The sequence below is a fragment of the Gossypium arboreum genome, unplaced genomic scaffold, assembly GCF_025698485.1.
Source record: "Gossypium arboreum isolate Shixiya-1 unplaced genomic scaffold, ASM2569848v2 Contig00169, whole genome shotgun sequence".
Taxonomy (NCBI): domain Eukaryota; kingdom Viridiplantae; phylum Streptophyta; class Magnoliopsida; order Malvales; family Malvaceae; genus Gossypium; species Gossypium arboreum.
Window position 1 is genome coordinate 1 of NW_026440298.1, and position 17,903 is coordinate 17,903.

Below are 17,903 nucleotides of genomic sequence, written 5' to 3' on the forward strand. Positions count from 1 at the left end.
TTGCACCCTCAATTTTATATCTCATTAGATTTTTTCTATTTTTTAATATCTCATCGTTTAACTAATTAGTTATTTACGGAATAAATCACTCGAAAGCGTTATTTGGTGGTATTTAAATTCAAATTGAGGCTCAAGCGCGATCGGGGTAGCCTTTATATAAATAGAATCATAAGAATTGGCGGAGTGCGATCATACCGGCACTAATGCGGATCCCATCGAACTCATGATTAAGCGTGCTTGGCGAGAGTAGTACTAGGATGGGTGACCTCAGGAAGTCCTCGTGTTGCACCCTCAATTTTATATCTCATTAGATTTTTTCTATTTTTTAATATCTCATCGTTTAACTAATTAGTTATTCTGGAATAAATCACTCGAAAGCGTTATTTGGTCGTATTTAAATTCAAATTGAGGCTCAAGCGCGATCGGGGTAGCCTTTATATAAATAGAATCGCAAGAATTGGCAGGTGCGATCATACCGGCACTAATGCGGATCCCATCGAACTCATGATTAAGCGTGCTTGGCGAGAGTAGTACTAGGATGGGTGACCTCACAGGAAGTCCTCGTGTTGCACCCTCAATTTTATATCTCATTAGATTTTTTCTATTTTTTAATATCTCATCGTTTAACTAATTAGTTATTCTGGAATAAATCACTCGAAAGCGTTATTTGGTGGTATTTAAATTCAAATTCGAGGCTCAAGCGCGATCGGGGTAGCCTTTATATAAATAGAATCGCAAGAATTGGTGGGTGCGATCATACCGGCACTAATGCGGATCCCATCGAACTCATGATTAAGCGTGCTTGGCGAGAGTAGTACTAGGATGGGTGACCTCACAGGAAGTCCTCGTGTTGCACCCTCAATTTTATATCTCATTAGATTTTTTCTATTTTTTAATATCTCATCGTTTAACTAATTAGTTATTCTGGAATAAATCACTCGAAAGCGTTATTTGGTGGTATTTAAATTCAAATTGAGGCTCAAGCGCGATCGGGGTAGCCTTTATATAAATAGAATCGCAAGAATTGGCAGGTGCGATCATACCGGCACTAATGCGGATCCCATCGAACTCATGATTAAGCGTGCTTGGGAGAGTAGTACTAGGATGGGTGACCTCACAGGAAGTCCTCGTGTTGCACCCTCAATTTTATATCTCATTAGATTTTTTCTATTTTTTAATATCTCATCGTTTAACTAATTAGTTATTCTGGAATAAATCACTCGAAAGCGTTATTTGGTCGTATTTAAATTCAAATTGAGGCTCAAGCGCGATCGGGGTAGCCTTTATATAAATAGAATCTTAGAATTGGCGGGTGCGATCATACGGCACTAATGCGGATCCCATCGAACTCATGATTAAGCGTGCTTGGCGAGAGTAGTACTAGGATGGGTGACCTCACAGGAAGTCCTCGTGTTGCACCCTCAATTTTATATCTCATTAGATTTTTTCTATTTTTTAATATCTCATCGTTTAACTAATTAGTTATTCTGGAATAAATCACTCGAAAGCGTTATTTGGTGGTATTTAAATTCAAATTGAGGCTCAAGCGCGATCGGGGTAGCCTTTATATAAATAGAATCGCAAGAATTGGCCAGTGCGATCATACCGGCACTAATGCGGATCCCATCGAACTCATGATTAAGCGTGCTTGGGCGAGTAGTACTAGGATGGGTGACCTCAGGAAGTCCTCGTGTTGCACCCTCAATTTTATATCTCATTAGATTTTTTCTATTTTTTAATATCTCATCGTTTAACTAATTAGTTATTCTGGAATAAATCACTCGAAGCGTTATTTGGTCGTATTTAAATTCAAATTGAGGCTCAAGCGCGATCGGGGTAGCCTTTATATAAATAGAATCATAAGAATTGGCGGGTGCGATCATACCGGCACTAATGCGGATCCCATCGAACTCATGATTAAGCGTGCTTGGCGAGAGTAGTACTAGGATGGGTGACCTCACAGGAAGTCCTCGTGTTGCACCCTCAATTTTATATCTCATTAGATTTTTTCTATTTTTTAATATCTCATCGTTTAACTAATTAGTTATTCTGGAATAAATCACTCGAAGCGTTATTTGGTGGTATTTAAATTCAAATTGAGGCTCAAGCGCGATCGGGGTAGCCTTTATATAAATAGAATCTTAAGAATTGGCAGGTGCGATCATACCGGCACTAATGCGGATCCCATCGAACTCATGATTAAGCGTGCTTGGCGAGAGTAGTACTAGGATGGGTGACCTCAGGAAGTCCTCGTGTTGCACCCTCAATTTTATATCTCATTAGATTTTTTTCTATTTTTTAATATCTCATCGTTTAACTAATTAGTTATTCTGGAATAAATCACTCGAAAGCGTTATTTGGTGGTATTTAAATTCAAATTGAGGCTCAAGCGCGATCGGGGTAGCCTTTATATAAATAGAATCATAAGAATTGGTGGAGTGCGATCATACCGGCACTAATGCGGATCCCATCGAACTCATGATTAAGCGTGCTTGGCGAGAGTAGTACTAGGATGGGTGACCTCAGGAAGTCCTCGTGTTGCACCCTCAATTTTATATCTCATTAGATTTTTTCTATTTTTTAATATCTCATCGTTTAACTAATTAGTTATTCTGGAATAAATCACTCGAAAGCGTTATTTGGTGGTATTTAAATTCAAATTGAGGCTCAAGCGCGATCGGGGTAGCCTTTATATAAATAGAATCGCAAGAATTGGTGGTGCGATCATACCGGCACTAATGCGGATCCCATCGAACTCATGATTAAGCGTGCTTGGGAGAGTAGTACTAGGATGGGTGACCTCACAGGAAGTCCTCGTGTTGCACCCTCAATTTTATATCTCATTAGATTTTTTCTATTTTTTAATATCTCATCGTTTAACTAATTAGTTATTCTGGAATAAATCACTCGAAGCGTTATTTGGTCGTATTTAAATTCAAATTCGAGGCTCAAGCGCGATCGGGGTAGCCTTTATATAAATAGAATCGCAAGAATTGGCAGGTGCGATCATACCGGCACTAATGCGGATCCCATCGAACTCATGATTAAGCGTGCTTGGCGAGAGTAGTACTAGGATGGGTGACCTCACAGGAAGTCCTCGTGTTGCACCCTCAATTTTATATCTCATTAGATTTTTTCTATTTTTTAATATCTCATCGTTTAACTAATTAGTTATTCTGGAATAAATCACTCGAAAGCGTTATTTGGTCGTATTTAAATTCAAATTGAGGCTCAAGCGCGATCGGGGTAGCCTTTATATAAATAGAATCGCAAGAATTGGCAGGTGCGATCATACCGGCACTAATGCGGATCCCATCGAACTCATGATTAAGCGTGCTTGGCGCGAGTAGTACTAGGATGGGTGACCTCACAGGAAGTCCTCGTGTTGCACCCTCAATTTTATATCTCATTAGATTTTTTCTATTTTTTAATATCTCATCGTTTAACTAATTAGTTATTCTGGAATAAATCACTCGAAGCGTTATTTGGTGGTATTTAAATTCAAATTGAGGCTCAAGCGCGATCGGGGTAGCCTTTATATAAATAGAATCGCAAGAATTGGCGGGTGCGATCATACCGGCACTAATGCGGATCCCATCGAACTCATGATTAAGCGTGCTTGGCGAGTAGTACTAGGATGGGTGACCTCAGGAAGTCCTCGTGTTGCACCCTCAATTTTATATCTCATTAGATTTTTTCTATTTTTTAATATCTCATCGTTTAACTAATTAGTTATTTGGAATAAATCACTCGAAAGCGTTATTTGGTGGTATTTAAATTCAAATTCGAGGCTCAAGCGCGATCGGGGTAGCCTTTATATAAATAGAATCGCAAGAATTGGCGGGTGCGATCATACCGGCACTAATGCGGATCCCATCGAACTCATGATTAAGCGTGCTTGGCGAGAGTAGTACTAGGATGGGTGACCTCAGGAAGTCCTCGTGTTGCACCCTCAATTTTATATCTCATTAGATTTTTTCTATTTTTTAATATCTCATCGTTTAACTAATTAGTTATTCTGGAATAAATCACTCGAAGCGTTATTTGGTGGTATTTAAATTCAAATTGAGGCTCAAGCGCGATCGGGGTAGCCTTTATATAAATAGAATCGCAAGAATTGGTGGGTGCGATCATACCGGCACTAATGCGGATCCCATCGAACTCATGATTAAGCGTGCTTGGGAGAGTAGTACTAGGATGGGTGACCTCAGGAAGTCCTCGTGTTGCACCCTCAATTTTATATCTCATTAGATTTTTTCTATTTTTTAATATCTCATCGTTTAACTAATTAGTTATTCTGGAATAAATCACTCGAAGCGTTATTTGGTGGTATTTAAATTCAAATTGAGGCTCAAGCGCGATCGGGGTAGCCTTTATATAAATAGAATCTTAAGAATTGGCGGGTGCGATCATACCGGCACTAATGCGGATCCCATCGAACTCATGATTAAGCGTGCTTGGCGAGTAGTACTAGGATGGGTGACCTCACAGGAAGTCCTCGTGTTGCACCCTCAATTTTATATCTCATTAGATTTTTTCTATTTTTTAATATCTCATCGTTTAACTAATTAGTTATTCTGGAATAAATCACTCGAAAGCGTTATTTGGTCGTATTTAAATTCAAATTGAGGCTCAAGCGCGATCGGGGTAGCCTTTATATAAATAGAATCGCAAGAATTGGCAGGTGCGATCATACCGGCACTAATGCGGATCCCATCGAACTCATGATTAAGCGTGCTTGGCGAGTAGTACTAGGATGGGTGACCTCACAGGAAGTCCTCGTGTTGCACCCTCAATTTTATATCTCATTAGATTTTTTCTATTTTTTAATATCTCATCGTTTAACTAATTAGTTATTCTGGAATAAATCACTCGAAAGCGTTATTTGGTGGTATTTAAATTCAAATTGAGGCTCAAGCGCGATCGGGGTAGCCTTTATATAAATAGAATCGCAAGAATTGGCAGGTGCGATCATACCGGCACTAATGCGGATCCCATCGAACTCATGATTAAGCGTGCTTGGCGAGAGTAGTACTAGGATGGGTGACCTCACAGGAAGTCCTCGTGTTGCACCCTCAATTTTATATCTCATTAGATTTTTTCTATTTTTTAATATCTCATCGTTTAACTAATTAGTTATTCTGGAATAAATCACTCGAAAGCGTTATTTGGTGGTATTTAAATTCAAATTGAGGCTCAAGCGCGATCGGGGTAGCCTTTATATAAATAGAATCGCAAGAATTGGCAGGTGCGATCATACCGGCACTAATGCGGATCCCATCGAACTCATGATTAAGCGTGCTTGGGCGAGTAGTACTAGGATGGGTGACCTCACAGGAAGTCCTCGTGTTGCACCCTCAATTTTATATCTCATTAGATTTTTTCTATTTTTTAATATCTCATCGTTTAACTAATTAGTTATTCTGGAATAAATCACTCGAAAGCGTTATTTGGTGGTATTTAAATTCAAATTGAGGCTCAAGCGCGATCGGGGTAGCCTTTATATAAATAGAATCGCAAGAATTGGTGAGTGCGATCATACCGGCACTAATGCGGATCCCATCGAACTCATGATTAAGCGTGCTTGGCGAGAGTAGTACTAGGATGGGTGACCTCACAGGAAGTCCTCGTGTTGCACCCTCAATTTTATATCTCATTAGATTTTTTCTATTTTTTAATATCTCATCGTTTAACTAATTAGTTATTCTGGAATAAATCACTCGAAAGCGTTATTTGGTCGTATTTAAATTCAAATTCGAGGCTCAAGCGCGATCGGGGTAGCCTTTATATAAATAGAATCGCAAGAATTGGCAGGTGCGATCATACCGGCACTAATGCGGATCCCATCGAACTCATGATTAAGCGTGCTTGGCGAGAGTAGTACTAGGATGGGTGACCTCACAGGAAGTCCTCGTGTTGCACCCTCAATTTTATATCTCATTAGATTTTTTCTATTTTTTAATATCTCATCGTTTAACTAATTAGTTATTCTGGAATAAATCACTCGAAGCGTTATTTGGTGGTATTTAAATTCAAATTGAGGCTCAAGCGCGATCGGGGTAGCCTTTATATAAATAGAATCGCAAGAATTGGTGGGTGCGATCATACCGGCACTAATGCGGATCCCATCGAACTCATGATTAAGCGTGCTTGGCGAGAGTAGTACTAGGATGGGTGACCTCACAGGAAGTCCTCGTGTTGCACCCTCAATTTTATATCTCATTAGATTTTTTCTATTTTTTAATATCTCATCGTTTAACTAATTAGTTATTCTGGAATAAATCACTCGAAAGCGTTATTTGGTCGTATTTAAATTCAAATTCGAGGCTCAAGCGCGATCGGGGTAGCCTTTATATAAATAGAATCAATTTTATATCTCAAGAATTGGCACTCGAAAGCGTGCGATCATACCGCGCACTAATGCGGATCCCATCGAACTCATGATTAAGCGTGCTTGGAGAGTAGTACTAGGATGGGTGACCTAGGAATCCTCGTGTTGCACCCTCAATTTTATATCTCATTAGATTTTTTCTATTTTTTAATATCTCATCGTTTAACTAATTAGTTATTTCGGAATAAATCACTCGAAAGCGTTATTTGGTGGTATTTAAATTCAAATTGAGGCTCAAGCGCGATCGGGGTAGCCTTTATATAAATAGAATCGCAAGAATTGGCAGGTGCGATCATACCGGCACTAATGCGGATCCCATCGAACTCATGATTAAGCGTGCTTGGCGAGAGTAGTACTAGGATGGGTGACCTCACAGGAAGTCCTCGTGTTGCACCCTCAATTTTATATCTCATTAGATTTTTTCTATTTTTTAATATCTCATCGTTTAACTAATTAGTTATTCTGGAATAAATCACTCGAAAGCGTTATTTGGTGGTATTTAAATTCAAATTGAGGCTCAAGCGCGATCGGGGTAGCCTTTATATAAATAGAATCGCAAGAATTGGCGGGTGCGATCATACCGGCACTAATGCGGATCCCATCGAACTCATGATTAAGCGTGCTTGGCGAGAGTAGTACTAGGATGGGTGACCTCAGGAAGTCCTCGTGTTGCACCCTCAATTTTATATCTCATTAGATTTTTTCTATTTTTTAATATCTCATCGTTTAACTAATTAGTTATTCTGGAATAAATCACTCGAAAGCGTTATTTGGTGGTATTTAAATTCAAATTGAGGCTCAAGCGCGATCGGGGTAGCCTTTATATAAATAGAATCGCAAGAATTGGCAGGTGCGATCATACCGGCACTAATGCGGATCCCATCGAACTCATGATTAAGCGTGCTTGCTTGGCGAGAGTAGTACTAGGATGGGTGACCTCACAGGAAGTCCTCGTGTTGCACCCTCAATTTTATATCTCATTAGATTTTTTCTATTTTTTAATATCTCATCGTTTAACTAATTAGTTATTCTGGAATAAATCACTCGAAAGCGTTATTTGGTGGTATTTAAATTCAAATTGAGGCTCAAGCGCGATCGGGGTAGCCTTTATATAAATAGAATCGCAAGAATTGGCAGGTGCGATCATACCGGCACTAATGCGGATCCCATCGAACTCATGATTAAGCGTGCTTGGCGAGAGTAGTACTAGGATGGGTGACCTCACAGGAAGTCCTCGTGTTGCACCCTCAATTTTATATCTCATTAGATTTTTTCTATTTTTTAATATCTCATCGTTTAACTAATTAGTTATTTGGAATAAATCACTCGAAAGCGTTATTTGGTGGTATTTAAATTCAAATTGAGGCTCAAGCGCGATCGGGGTAGCCTTTATATAAATAGAATCTTAAGAATTGGCGGGTGCGATCATACCGGCACTAATGCGGATCCCATCGAACTCATGATTAAGCGTGCTTGGCGAGAGTAGTACTAGGATGGGTGACCTCACAGGAAGTCCTCGTGTTGCACCCTCAATTTTATATCTCATTAGATTTTTTCTATTTTTTAATATCTCATCGTTTAACTAATTAGTTATTCTGGAATAAATCACTCGAAGCGTTATTTGGTCGTATTTAAATTCAAATTGAGGCTCAAGCGCGATCGGGGTAGCCTTTATATAAATAGAATCGCAGAATTGGCGGGTGCGATCATACCGGCACTAATGCGGATCCCATCGAACTCATGATTAAGCGTGCTTGGGCGAGTAGTACTAGGATGGGTGACCTCAGGAAGTCCTCGTGTTGCACCCTCAATTTTATATCTCATTAGATTTTTTCTATTTTTTAATATCTCATCGTTTAACTAATTAGTTATTTCGGAATAAATCACTCGAAAGCGTTATTTGGTGGTATTTAAATTCAAATTGAGGCTCAAGCGCGATCGGGGTAGCCTTTATATAAATAGAATCGCAAGAATTGGCAGGTGCGATCATACCGGCACTAATGCGGATCCCATCGAACTCATGATTAAGCGTGCTTGGCGAGAGTAGTACTAGGATGGGTGACCTCACAGGAAGTCCTCGTGTTGCACCCTCAATTTTATATCTCATTAGATTTTTTCTATTTTTTAATATCTCATCGTTTAACTAATTAGTTATTCTGGAATAAATCACTCGAAGCGTTATTTGGTGGTATTTAAATTCAAATTCGAGGCTCAAGCGCGATCGGGGTAGCCTTTATATAAATAGAATCGCAAGAATTGGTGGGTGCGATCATACCGGCACTAATGCGGATCCCATCGAACTCATGATTAAGCGTGCTTGGCGAGAGTAGTACTAGGATGGGTGACCTCACAGGAAGTCCTCGTGTTGCACCCTCAATTTTATATCTCATTAGATTTTTTCTATTTTTTAATATCTCATCGTTTAACTAATTAGTTATTCTGGAATAAATCACTCGAAAGCGTTATTTGGTGGTATTTAAATTCAAATTGAGGCTCAAGCGCGATCGGGGTAGCCTTTATATAAATAGAAATCGCAAGAATTGGCGGGTGCGATCATACCGGCACTAATGCGGATCCCATCGAACTCATGATTAAGCGTGCTTGGGCGAGTAGTACTAGGATGGGTGACCTCAGGAAGTCCTCGTGTTGCACCCTCAATTTTATATCTCATTAGATTTTTTCTATTTTTTAATATCTCATCGTTTAACTAATTAGTTATTCTGGAATAAATCACTCGAAAGCGTTATTTGGTGGTATTTAAATTCAAATTGAGGCTCAAGCGCGATCGGGGTAGCCTTTATATAAATAGAATCGCAAGAATTGGTGGAGTGCGATCATACCGGCACTAATGCGGATCCCATCGAACTCATGATTAAGCGTGCTTGGGAGAGTAGTACTAGGATGGGTGACCTCAGGAAGTCCTCGTGTTGCACCCTCAATTTTATATCTCATTAGATTTTTTCTATTTTTTAATATCTCATCGTTTAACTAATTAGTTATTCTGGAATAAATCACTCGAAAGCGTTATTTGGTGGTATTTAAATTCAAATTGAGGCTCAAGCGCGATCGGGGTAGCCTTTATATAAATAGAATCTTAAGAATTGGCAGGTGCGATCATACCGGCACTAATGCGGATCCCATCGAACTCATGATTAAGCGTGCTTGGGAGAGTAGTACTAGGATGGGTGACCTCACAGGAAGTCCTCGTGTTGCACCCTCAATTTTATATCTCATTAGATTTTTTCTATTTTTTAATATCTCATCGTTTAACTAATTAGTTATTCTGGAATAAATCACTCGAAAGCGTTATTTGGTGGTATTTAAATTCAAATTAGAGGCTCAAGCGCGATCGGGGTAGCCTTTATATAAATAGAATCGCAAGAATTGGCAGGTGCGATCATACCGGCACTAATGCGGATCCCATCGAACTCATGATTAAGCGTGCTTGGCGAGAGTAGTACTAGGATGGGTGACCTCACAGGAAGTCCTCGTGTTGCACCCTCAATTTTATATCTCATTAGATTTTTTCTATTTTTTAATATCTCATCGTTTAACTAATTAGTTATTCTGGAATAAATCACTCGAAGCGTTATTTGGTCGTATTTAAATTCAAATTGAGGCTCAAGCGCGATCGGGGTAGCCTTTATATAAATAGAATCGCAAGAATTGGCGGGTGCGATCATACCGGCACTAATGCGGATCCCATCGAACTCATGATTAAGCGTGCTTGGGAGAGTAGTACTAGGATGGGTGACCTCACAGGAAGTCCTCGTGTTGCACCCTCAATTTTATATCTCATTAGATTTTTTCTATTTTTTAATATCTCATCGTTTAACTAATTAGTTATTTCGGAATAAATCACTCGAAGCGTTATTTGGTGGTATTTAAATTCAAATTGAGGCTCAAGCGCGATCGGGGTAGCCTTTATATAAATAGAATCGCAAGAATTTGGGTGCGATCATACCGGCACTAATGCGGATCCCATCGAACTCATGATTAAGCGTGCTTGGCGAGAGTAGTACTAGGATGGGTGACCTCAGGAAGTCCTCGTGTTGCACCCTCAATTTTATATCTCATTAGATTTTTTCTATTTTTTAATATCTCATCGTTTAACTAATTAGTTATTCTGGAATAAATCACTCGAAAGCGTTATTTGGTGGTATTTAAATTCAAATTAGAGGCTCAAGCGCGATCGGGGTAGCCTTTATATAAATAGAATCGCAAGAATTGGCGGGTGCGATCATACCGGCACTAATGCGGATCCCATCGAACTCATGATTAAGCGTGCTTGGCGAGTAGTACTAGGATGGGTGACCTCACAGGAAGTCCTCGTGTTGCACCCTCAATTTTATATCTCATTAGATTTTTTCTATTTTTTAATATCTCATCGTTTAACTAATTAGTTATTCTGGAATAAATCACTCGAAAGCGTTATTTGGTCGTATTTAAATTCAAATTGAGGCTCAAGCGCGATCGGGGTAGCCTTTATATAAATAGAATCGCAAGAATTGGCCAGGTGCGATCATACCGGCACTAATGCGGATCCCATCGAACTCATGATTAAGCGTGCTTGGCGAGAGTAGTACTAGGATGGGTGACCTCACAGGAAGTCCTCGTGTTGCACCCTCAATTTTATATCTCATTAGATTTTTTCTATTTTTTAATATCTCATCGTTTAACTAATTAGTTATTCTGGAATAAATCACTCGAAAGCGTTATTTGGTGGTATTTAAATTCAAATTGAGGCTCAAGCGCGATCGGGGTAGCCTTTATATAAATAGAATCGCAAGAATTGGCGGGTGCGATCATACCGGCACTAATGCGGATCCCATCGAACTCATGATTAAGCGTGCTTGGGAGAGTAGTACTAGGATGGGTGACCTCACAGGAAGTCCTCGTGTTGCACCCTCAATTTTATATCTCATTAGATTTTTTCTATTTTTTAATATCTCATCGTTTAACTAATTAGTTATTCTGGAATAAATCACTCGAAAGCGTTATTTGGTGGTATTTAAATTCAAATTCGAGGCTCAAGCGCGATCGGGGTAGCCTTTATATAAATAGAATCGCAAGAATTGGTGGGTGCGATCATACCGGCACTAATGCGGATCCCATCGAACTCATGATTAAGCGTGCTTGGGCGAGTAGTACTAGGATGGGTGACCTCAGGAAGTCCTCGTGTTGCACCCTCAATTTTATATCTCATTAGATTTTTTCTATTTTTTAATATCTCATCGTTTAACTAATTAGTTATTCTGGAATAAATCACTCGAAAGCGTTATTTGGTGGTATTTAAATTCAAATTGAGGCTCAAGCGCGATCGGGGTAGCCTTTATATAAATAGAATCGCAAGAATTGGCAGGTGCGATCATACCGGCACTAATGCGGATCCCATCGAACTCATGATTAAGCGTGCTTGGCGAGTAGTACTAGGATGGGTGACCTCACAGGAAGTCCTCGTGTTGCACCCTCAATTTTATATCTCATTAGATTTTTTCTATTTTTTAATATCTCATCGTTTAACTAATTAGTTATTCTGGAATAAATCACTCGAAAGCGTTATTTGGTCGTATTTAAATTCAAATTGAGGCTCAAGCGCGATCGGGGTAGCCTTTATATAAATAGAATCGCAAGAATTGGCGGGTGCGATCATACCGGCACTAATGCGGATCCCATCGAACTCATGATTAAGCGTGCTTGGCGAGAGTAGTACTAGGATGGGTGACCTCACAGGAAGTCCTCGTGTTGCACCCTCAATTTTATATCTCATTAGATTTTTTCTATTTTTTAATATCTCATCGTTTAACTAATTAGTTATTCTGGAATAAATCACTCGAAAGCGTTATTTGGTGGTATTTAAATTCAAATTGAGGCTCAAGCGCGATCGGGGTAGCCTTTATATAAATAGAATCGCAAGAATTGGCGGGTGCGATCATACCGGCACTAATGCGGATCCCATCGAACTCATGATTAAGCGTGCTTGGCGAGTAGTACTAGGATGGGTGACCTCACAGGAAGTCCTCGTGTTGCACCCTCAATTTTATATCTCATTAGATTTTTTCTATTTTTTAATATCTCATCGTTTAACTAATTAGTTATTTCGGAATAAATCACTCGAAAGCGTTATTTGGTGGTATTTAAATTCAAATTGAGGCTCAAGCGCGATCGGGGTAGCCTTTATATAAATAGAATCGCAAGAATTGGCAGGTGCGATCATACCGGCACTAATGCGGATCCCATCGAACTCATGATTAAGCGTGCTTGGCGAGTAGTACTAGGATGGGTGACCTCAGGAAGTCCTCGTGTTGCACCCTCAATTTTATATCTCATTAGATTTTTTCTATTTTTTAATATCTCATCGTTTAACTAATTAGTTATTCTGGAATAAATCACTCGAAAGCGTTATTTGGTGGTATTTAAATTCAAATTGAGGCTCAAGCGCGATCGGGGTAGCCTTTATATAAATAGAATCGCAAGAATTGGTGGGTGCGATCATACCGGCACTAATGCGGATCCCATCGAACTCATGATTAAGCGTGCTTGGCGAGAGTAGTACTAGGATGGGTGACCTCAGGAAGTCCTCGTGTTGCACCCTCAATTTTATATCTCATTAGATTTTTTCTATTTTTTAATATCTCATCGTTTAACTAATTAGTTATTCTGGAATAAATCACTCGAAAGCGTTATTTGGTCGTATTTAAATTCAAATTCGAGGCTCAAGCGCGATCGGGGTAGCCTTTATATAAATAGAATCGCAAGAATTGGTGGGTGCGATCATACCGGCACTAATGCGGATCCCATCGAACTCATGATTAAGCGTGCTTGGGCGAGTAGTACTAGGATGGGTGACCTCAGGAAGTCCTCGTGTTGCACCCTCAATTTTATATCTCATTAGATTTTTTCTATTTTTTAATATCTCATCGTTTAACTAATTAGTTATTCTGGAATAAATCACTCGAAAGCGTTATTTGGTGGTATTTAAATTCAAATTGAGGCTCAAGCGCGATCGGGGTAGCCTTTATATAAATAGAATCGCAAGAATTGGCAGGTGCGATCATACCGGCACTAATGCGGATCCCATCGAACTCATGATTAAGCGTGCTTGGGAGAGTAGTACTAGGATGGGTGACCTCACAGGAAGTCCTCGTGTTGCACCCTCAATTTTATATCTCATTAGATTTTTTCTATTTTTTAATATCTCATCGTTTAACTAATTAGTTATTCTGGAATAAATCACTCGAAAGCGTTATTTGGTCGTATTTAAATTCAAATTGAGGCTCAAGCGCGATCGGGGTAGCCTTTATATAAATAGAATCGCAAGAATTGGCAGGTGCGATCATACCGGCACTAATGCGGATCCCATCGAACTCATGATTAAGCGTGCTTGGCGAGAGTAGTACTAGGATGGGTGACCTCACAGGAAGTCCTCGTGTTGCACCCTCAATTTTATATCTCATTAGATTTTTTCTATTTTTTAATATCTCATCGTTTAACTAATTAGTTATTCTGGAATAAATCACTCGAAAGCGTTATTTGGTGGTATTTAAATTCAAATTGAGGCTCAAGCGCGATCGGGGTAGCCTTTATATAAATAGAATCGCAAGAATTGGCGGGTGCGATCATACCGGCACTAATGCGGATCCCATCGAACTCATGATTAAGCGTGCTTGGGAGAGTAGTACTAGGATGGGTGACCTCACAGGAAGTCCTCGTGTTGCACCCTCAATTTTATATCTCATTAGATTTTTTCTATTTTTTAATATCTCATCGTTTAACTAATTAGTTATTCTGGAATAAATCACTCGAAAGCGTTATTTGGTGGTATTTAAATTCAAATTCGAGGCTCAAGCGCGATCGGGGTAGCCTTTATATAAATAGAATCTTAAGAATTGGCAGGTGCGATCATACCGGCACTAATGCGGATCCCATCGAACTCATGATTAAGCGTGCTTGGGCGAGTAGTACTAGGATGGGTGACCTCACAGGAAGTCCTCGTGTTGCACCCTCAATTTTATATCTCATTAGATTTTTTCTATTTTTTAATATCTCATCGTTTAACTAATTAGTTATTCTGGAATAAATCACTCGAAAGCGTTATTTGGTGGTATTTAAATTCAAATTGAGGCTCAAGCGCGATCGGGGTAGCCTTTATATAAATAGAATCGCAAGAATTGGCAGGTGCGATCATACCGGCACTAATGCGGATCCCATCGAACTCATGATTAAGCGTGCTTGGCGAGAGTAGTACTAGGATGGGTGACCTCACAGGAAGTCCTCGTGTTGCACCCTCAATTTTATATCTCATTAGATTTTTTCTATTTTTTAATATCTCATCGTTTAACTAATTAGTTATTCTGGAATAAATCACTCGAAAGCGTTATTTGGTCGTATTTAAATTCAAATTCGAGGCTCAAGCGCGATCGGGGTAGCCTTTATATAAATAGAATCTTAAGAATTGGCGGGTGCGATCATACCGGCACTAATGCGGATCCCATCGAACTCATGATTAAGCGTGCTTGGGCGAGTAGTACTAGGATGGGTGACCTCACAGGAAGTCCTCGTGTTGCACCCTCAATTTTATATCTCATTAGATTTTTTCTATTTTTTAATATCTCATCGTTTAACTAATTAGTTATTCTGGAATAAATCACTCGAAAGCGTTATTTGGTGGTATTTAAATTCAAATTGAGGCTCAAGCGCGATCGGGGTAGCCTTTATATAAATAGAATCGCAAGAATTGGCAGGTGCGATCATACCGGCACTAATGCGGATCCCATCGAACTCATGATTAAGCGTGCTTGGCGAGAGTAGTACTAGGATGGGTGACCTCAGGAAGTCCTCGTGTTGCACCCTCAATTTTATATCTCATTAGATTTTTTCTATTTTTTAATATCTCATCGTTTAACTAATTAGTTATTCTGGAATAAATCACTCGAAAGCGTTATTTGGTGGTATTTAAATTCAAATTGAGGCTCAAGCGCGATCGGGGTAGCCTTTATATAAATAGAATCGCAAGAATTGGCAGTGCGATCATACCGGCACTAATGCGGATCCCATCGAACTCATGATTAAGCGTGCTTGGCGAGAGTAGTACTAGGATGGGTGACCTCACAGGAAGTCCTCGTGTTGCACCCTCAATTTTATATCTCATTAGATTTTTTCTATTTTTTAATATCTCATCGTTTAACTAATTAGTTATTCTGGAATAAATCACTCGAAAGCGTTATTTGGTGGTATTTAAATTCAAATTGAGGCTCAAGCGCGATCGGGGTAGCCTTTATATAAATAGAATCGCAAGAATTGGGTGCGATCATACCGGCACTAATGCGGATCCCATCGAACTCATGATTAAGCGTGCTTGGGCGAGTAGTACTAGGATGGGTGACCTCACAGGAAGTCCTCGTGTTGCACCCTCAATTTTATATCTCATTAGATTTTTTTCTATTTTTTAATATCTCATCGTTTAACTAATTAGTTATTCTGGAATAAATCACTCGAAAGCGTTATTTGGTGGTATTTAAATTCAAATTGAGGCTCAAGCGCGATCGGGGTAGCCTTTATATAAATAGAATCGCAAGAATTGGTGGGTGCGATCATACCGGCACTAATGCGGATCCCATCGAACTCATGATTAAGCGTGCTTGGCGAGAGTAGTACTAGGATGGGTGACCTCACAGGAAGTCCTCGTGTTGCACCCTCAATTTTATATCTCATTAGATTTTTTCTATTTTTTAATATCTCATCGTTTAACTAATTAGTTATTTGGAATAAATCACTCGAAGCGTTATTTGGTGGTATTTAAATTCAAATTGAGGCTCAAGCGCGATCGGGGTAGCCTTTATATAAATAGAATCATAAGAATTGGCAGGTGCGATCATACCGGCACTAATGCGGATCCCATCGAACTCATGATTAAGCGTGCTTGGCGAGAGTAGTACTAGGATGGGTGACCTCACAGGAAGTCCTCGTGTTGCACCCTCAATTTTATATCTCATTAGATTTTTTCTATTTTTTAATATCTCATCGTTTAACTAATTAGTTATTCTGGAATAAATCACTCGAAAGCGTTATTTGGTGGTATTTAAATTCAAATTCGAGGCTCAAGCGCGATCGGGGTAGCCTTTATATAAATAGAATCATAAGAATTGGTGGGTGCGATCATACCGGCACTAATGCGGATCCCATCGAACTCATGATTAAGCGTGCTTGGGCGAGTAGTACTAGGATGGGTGACCTCACAGGAAGTCCTCGTGTTGCACCCTCAATTTTATATCTCATTAGATTTTTTCTATTTTTTAATATCTCATCGTTTAACTAATTAGTTATTCTGGAATAAATCACTCGAAGCGTTATTTGGTCGTATTTAAATTCAAATTGAGGCTCAAGCGCGATCGGGGTAGCCTTTATATAAATAGAATCGCAAGAATTGGCAGGTGCGATCATACCGGCACTAATGCGGATCCCATCGAACTCATGATTAAGCGTGCTTGGCGAGAGTAGTACTAGGATGGGTGACCTCACAGGAAGTCCTCGTGTTGCACCCTCAATTTTATATCTCATTAGATTTTTTCTATTTTTTAATATCTCATCGTTTAACTAATTAGTTATTCTGGAATAAATCACTCGAAAGCGTTATTTGGTGGTATTTAAATTCAAATTGAGGCTCAAGCGCGATCGGGGTAGCCTTTATATAAATAGAATCGCAAGAATTGGCGGGTGCGATCATACCGGCACTAATGCGGATCCCATCGAACTCATGATTAAGCGTGCTTGGCGAGAGTAGTACTAGGATGGGTGACCTCAGGAAGTCCTCGTGTTGCACCCTCAATTTTATATCTCATTAGATTTTTTCTATTTTTTAATATCTCATCGTTTAACTAATTAGTTATTTGGAATAAATCACTCGAAAGCGTTATTTGGTGGTATTTAAATTCAAATTCGAGGCTCAAGCGCGATCGGGGTAGCCTTTATATAAATAGAATCGCAAGAATTGGTGGGTGCGATCATACCGCACACTAATGCGGATCCCATCGAACTCATGATTAAGCGTGCTTGGCGAGTAGTACTAGGATGGGTGACCTCACAGGAAGTCCTCGTGTTGCACCCTCAATTTTATATCTCATTAGATTTTTTCTATTTTTTAATATCTCATCGTTTAACTAATTAGTTATTCTGGAATAAATCACTCGAAAGCGTTATTTGGTCGTATTTAAATTCAAATTGAGGCTCAAGCGCGATCGGGGTAGCCTTTATATAAATAGAATCGCAAGAATTGGCGGGTGCGATCATACCGGCACTAATGCGGATCCCATCGAACTCATGATTAAGCGTGCTTGGCGAGAGTAGTACTAGGATGGGTGACCTCAGGAAGTCCTCGTGTTGCACCCTCAATTTTATATCTCATTAGATTTTTTCTATTTTTTAATATCTCATCGTTTAACTAATTAGTTATTCTGGAATAAATCACTCGAAAGCGTTATTTGGTGGTATTTAAATTCAAATTGAGGCTCAA

The 17,903-nt window shown here is 39.4% G+C and overlaps 35 pseudogenes; all 35 read left to right on the plus strand.

The window, feature by feature from the left end:
- The first annotated feature begins 462 nt into the window (after positions 1-462).
- On the plus strand, positions 463-575 carry LOC128288220 (5S ribosomal RNA; annotated as a pseudogene).
- Positions 576-746: 171 nt separating this feature from the next.
- LOC128288179 (5S ribosomal RNA) lies at positions 747-859 on the plus strand (annotated as a pseudogene).
- A 451-nt stretch (positions 860-1,310) lies between these two features.
- Positions 1,311-1,422, plus strand: LOC128288210 (5S ribosomal RNA; annotated as a pseudogene).
- A 449-nt stretch (positions 1,423-1,871) lies between these two features.
- LOC128288180 (5S ribosomal RNA) lies at positions 1,872-1,984 on the plus strand (annotated as a pseudogene).
- Positions 1,985-2,998: 1,014 nt separating this feature from the next.
- LOC128288221 (5S ribosomal RNA) lies at positions 2,999-3,111 on the plus strand (annotated as a pseudogene).
- A 170-nt stretch (positions 3,112-3,281) lies between these two features.
- LOC128288254 (5S ribosomal RNA) lies at positions 3,282-3,394 on the plus strand (annotated as a pseudogene).
- Positions 3,395-4,963: 1,569 nt separating this feature from the next.
- LOC128288222 (5S ribosomal RNA) lies at positions 4,964-5,076 on the plus strand (annotated as a pseudogene).
- Positions 5,077-5,246: 170 nt separating this feature from the next.
- LOC128288203 (5S ribosomal RNA) lies at positions 5,247-5,358 on the plus strand (annotated as a pseudogene).
- A 170-nt stretch (positions 5,359-5,528) lies between these two features.
- On the plus strand, positions 5,529-5,641 carry LOC128288217 (5S ribosomal RNA; annotated as a pseudogene).
- A 171-nt stretch (positions 5,642-5,812) lies between these two features.
- Positions 5,813-5,925, plus strand: LOC128288223 (5S ribosomal RNA; annotated as a pseudogene).
- A 169-nt stretch (positions 5,926-6,094) lies between these two features.
- Positions 6,095-6,207, plus strand: LOC128288181 (5S ribosomal RNA; annotated as a pseudogene).
- A 468-nt stretch (positions 6,208-6,675) lies between these two features.
- On the plus strand, positions 6,676-6,788 carry LOC128288225 (5S ribosomal RNA; annotated as a pseudogene).
- Positions 6,789-7,526: 738 nt separating this feature from the next.
- LOC128288226 (5S ribosomal RNA) lies at positions 7,527-7,639 on the plus strand (annotated as a pseudogene).
- A 169-nt stretch (positions 7,640-7,808) lies between these two features.
- On the plus strand, positions 7,809-7,921 carry LOC128288182 (5S ribosomal RNA; annotated as a pseudogene).
- Positions 7,922-8,089: 168 nt separating this feature from the next.
- LOC128288249 (5S ribosomal RNA) lies at positions 8,090-8,199 on the plus strand (annotated as a pseudogene).
- Positions 8,200-8,369: 170 nt separating this feature from the next.
- LOC128288227 (5S ribosomal RNA) lies at positions 8,370-8,482 on the plus strand (annotated as a pseudogene).
- Positions 8,483-8,652: 170 nt separating this feature from the next.
- On the plus strand, positions 8,653-8,765 carry LOC128288183 (5S ribosomal RNA; annotated as a pseudogene).
- A 171-nt stretch (positions 8,766-8,936) lies between these two features.
- Positions 8,937-9,046, plus strand: LOC128288250 (5S ribosomal RNA; annotated as a pseudogene).
- Positions 9,047-9,780: 734 nt separating this feature from the next.
- On the plus strand, positions 9,781-9,893 carry LOC128288228 (5S ribosomal RNA; annotated as a pseudogene).
- A 169-nt stretch (positions 9,894-10,062) lies between these two features.
- On the plus strand, positions 10,063-10,174 carry LOC128288243 (5S ribosomal RNA; annotated as a pseudogene).
- Positions 10,175-10,905: 731 nt separating this feature from the next.
- Positions 10,906-11,018, plus strand: LOC128288229 (5S ribosomal RNA; annotated as a pseudogene).
- Positions 11,019-11,188: 170 nt separating this feature from the next.
- On the plus strand, positions 11,189-11,300 carry LOC128288244 (5S ribosomal RNA; annotated as a pseudogene).
- Positions 11,301-11,471: 171 nt separating this feature from the next.
- LOC128288251 (5S ribosomal RNA) lies at positions 11,472-11,581 on the plus strand (annotated as a pseudogene).
- A 451-nt stretch (positions 11,582-12,032) lies between these two features.
- Positions 12,033-12,145, plus strand: LOC128288184 (5S ribosomal RNA; annotated as a pseudogene).
- A 1,012-nt stretch (positions 12,146-13,157) lies between these two features.
- LOC128288253 (5S ribosomal RNA) lies at positions 13,158-13,267 on the plus strand (annotated as a pseudogene).
- A 452-nt stretch (positions 13,268-13,719) lies between these two features.
- On the plus strand, positions 13,720-13,832 carry LOC128288231 (5S ribosomal RNA; annotated as a pseudogene).
- Positions 13,833-14,002: 170 nt separating this feature from the next.
- LOC128288245 (5S ribosomal RNA) lies at positions 14,003-14,114 on the plus strand (annotated as a pseudogene).
- A 171-nt stretch (positions 14,115-14,285) lies between these two features.
- Positions 14,286-14,397, plus strand: LOC128288204 (5S ribosomal RNA; annotated as a pseudogene).
- Positions 14,398-14,567: 170 nt separating this feature from the next.
- Positions 14,568-14,680, plus strand: LOC128288232 (5S ribosomal RNA; annotated as a pseudogene).
- A 171-nt stretch (positions 14,681-14,851) lies between these two features.
- LOC128288161 (5S ribosomal RNA) lies at positions 14,852-14,963 on the plus strand (annotated as a pseudogene).
- A 730-nt stretch (positions 14,964-15,693) lies between these two features.
- LOC128288162 (5S ribosomal RNA) lies at positions 15,694-15,805 on the plus strand (annotated as a pseudogene).
- Positions 15,806-15,976: 171 nt separating this feature from the next.
- LOC128288186 (5S ribosomal RNA) lies at positions 15,977-16,089 on the plus strand (annotated as a pseudogene).
- Positions 16,090-16,257: 168 nt separating this feature from the next.
- LOC128288233 (5S ribosomal RNA) lies at positions 16,258-16,370 on the plus strand (annotated as a pseudogene).
- A 171-nt stretch (positions 16,371-16,541) lies between these two features.
- LOC128288164 (5S ribosomal RNA) lies at positions 16,542-16,653 on the plus strand (annotated as a pseudogene).
- Positions 16,654-16,822: 169 nt separating this feature from the next.
- LOC128288234 (5S ribosomal RNA) lies at positions 16,823-16,935 on the plus strand (annotated as a pseudogene).
- The last annotated feature ends 968 nt before the right edge of the window (positions 16,936-17,903 follow it).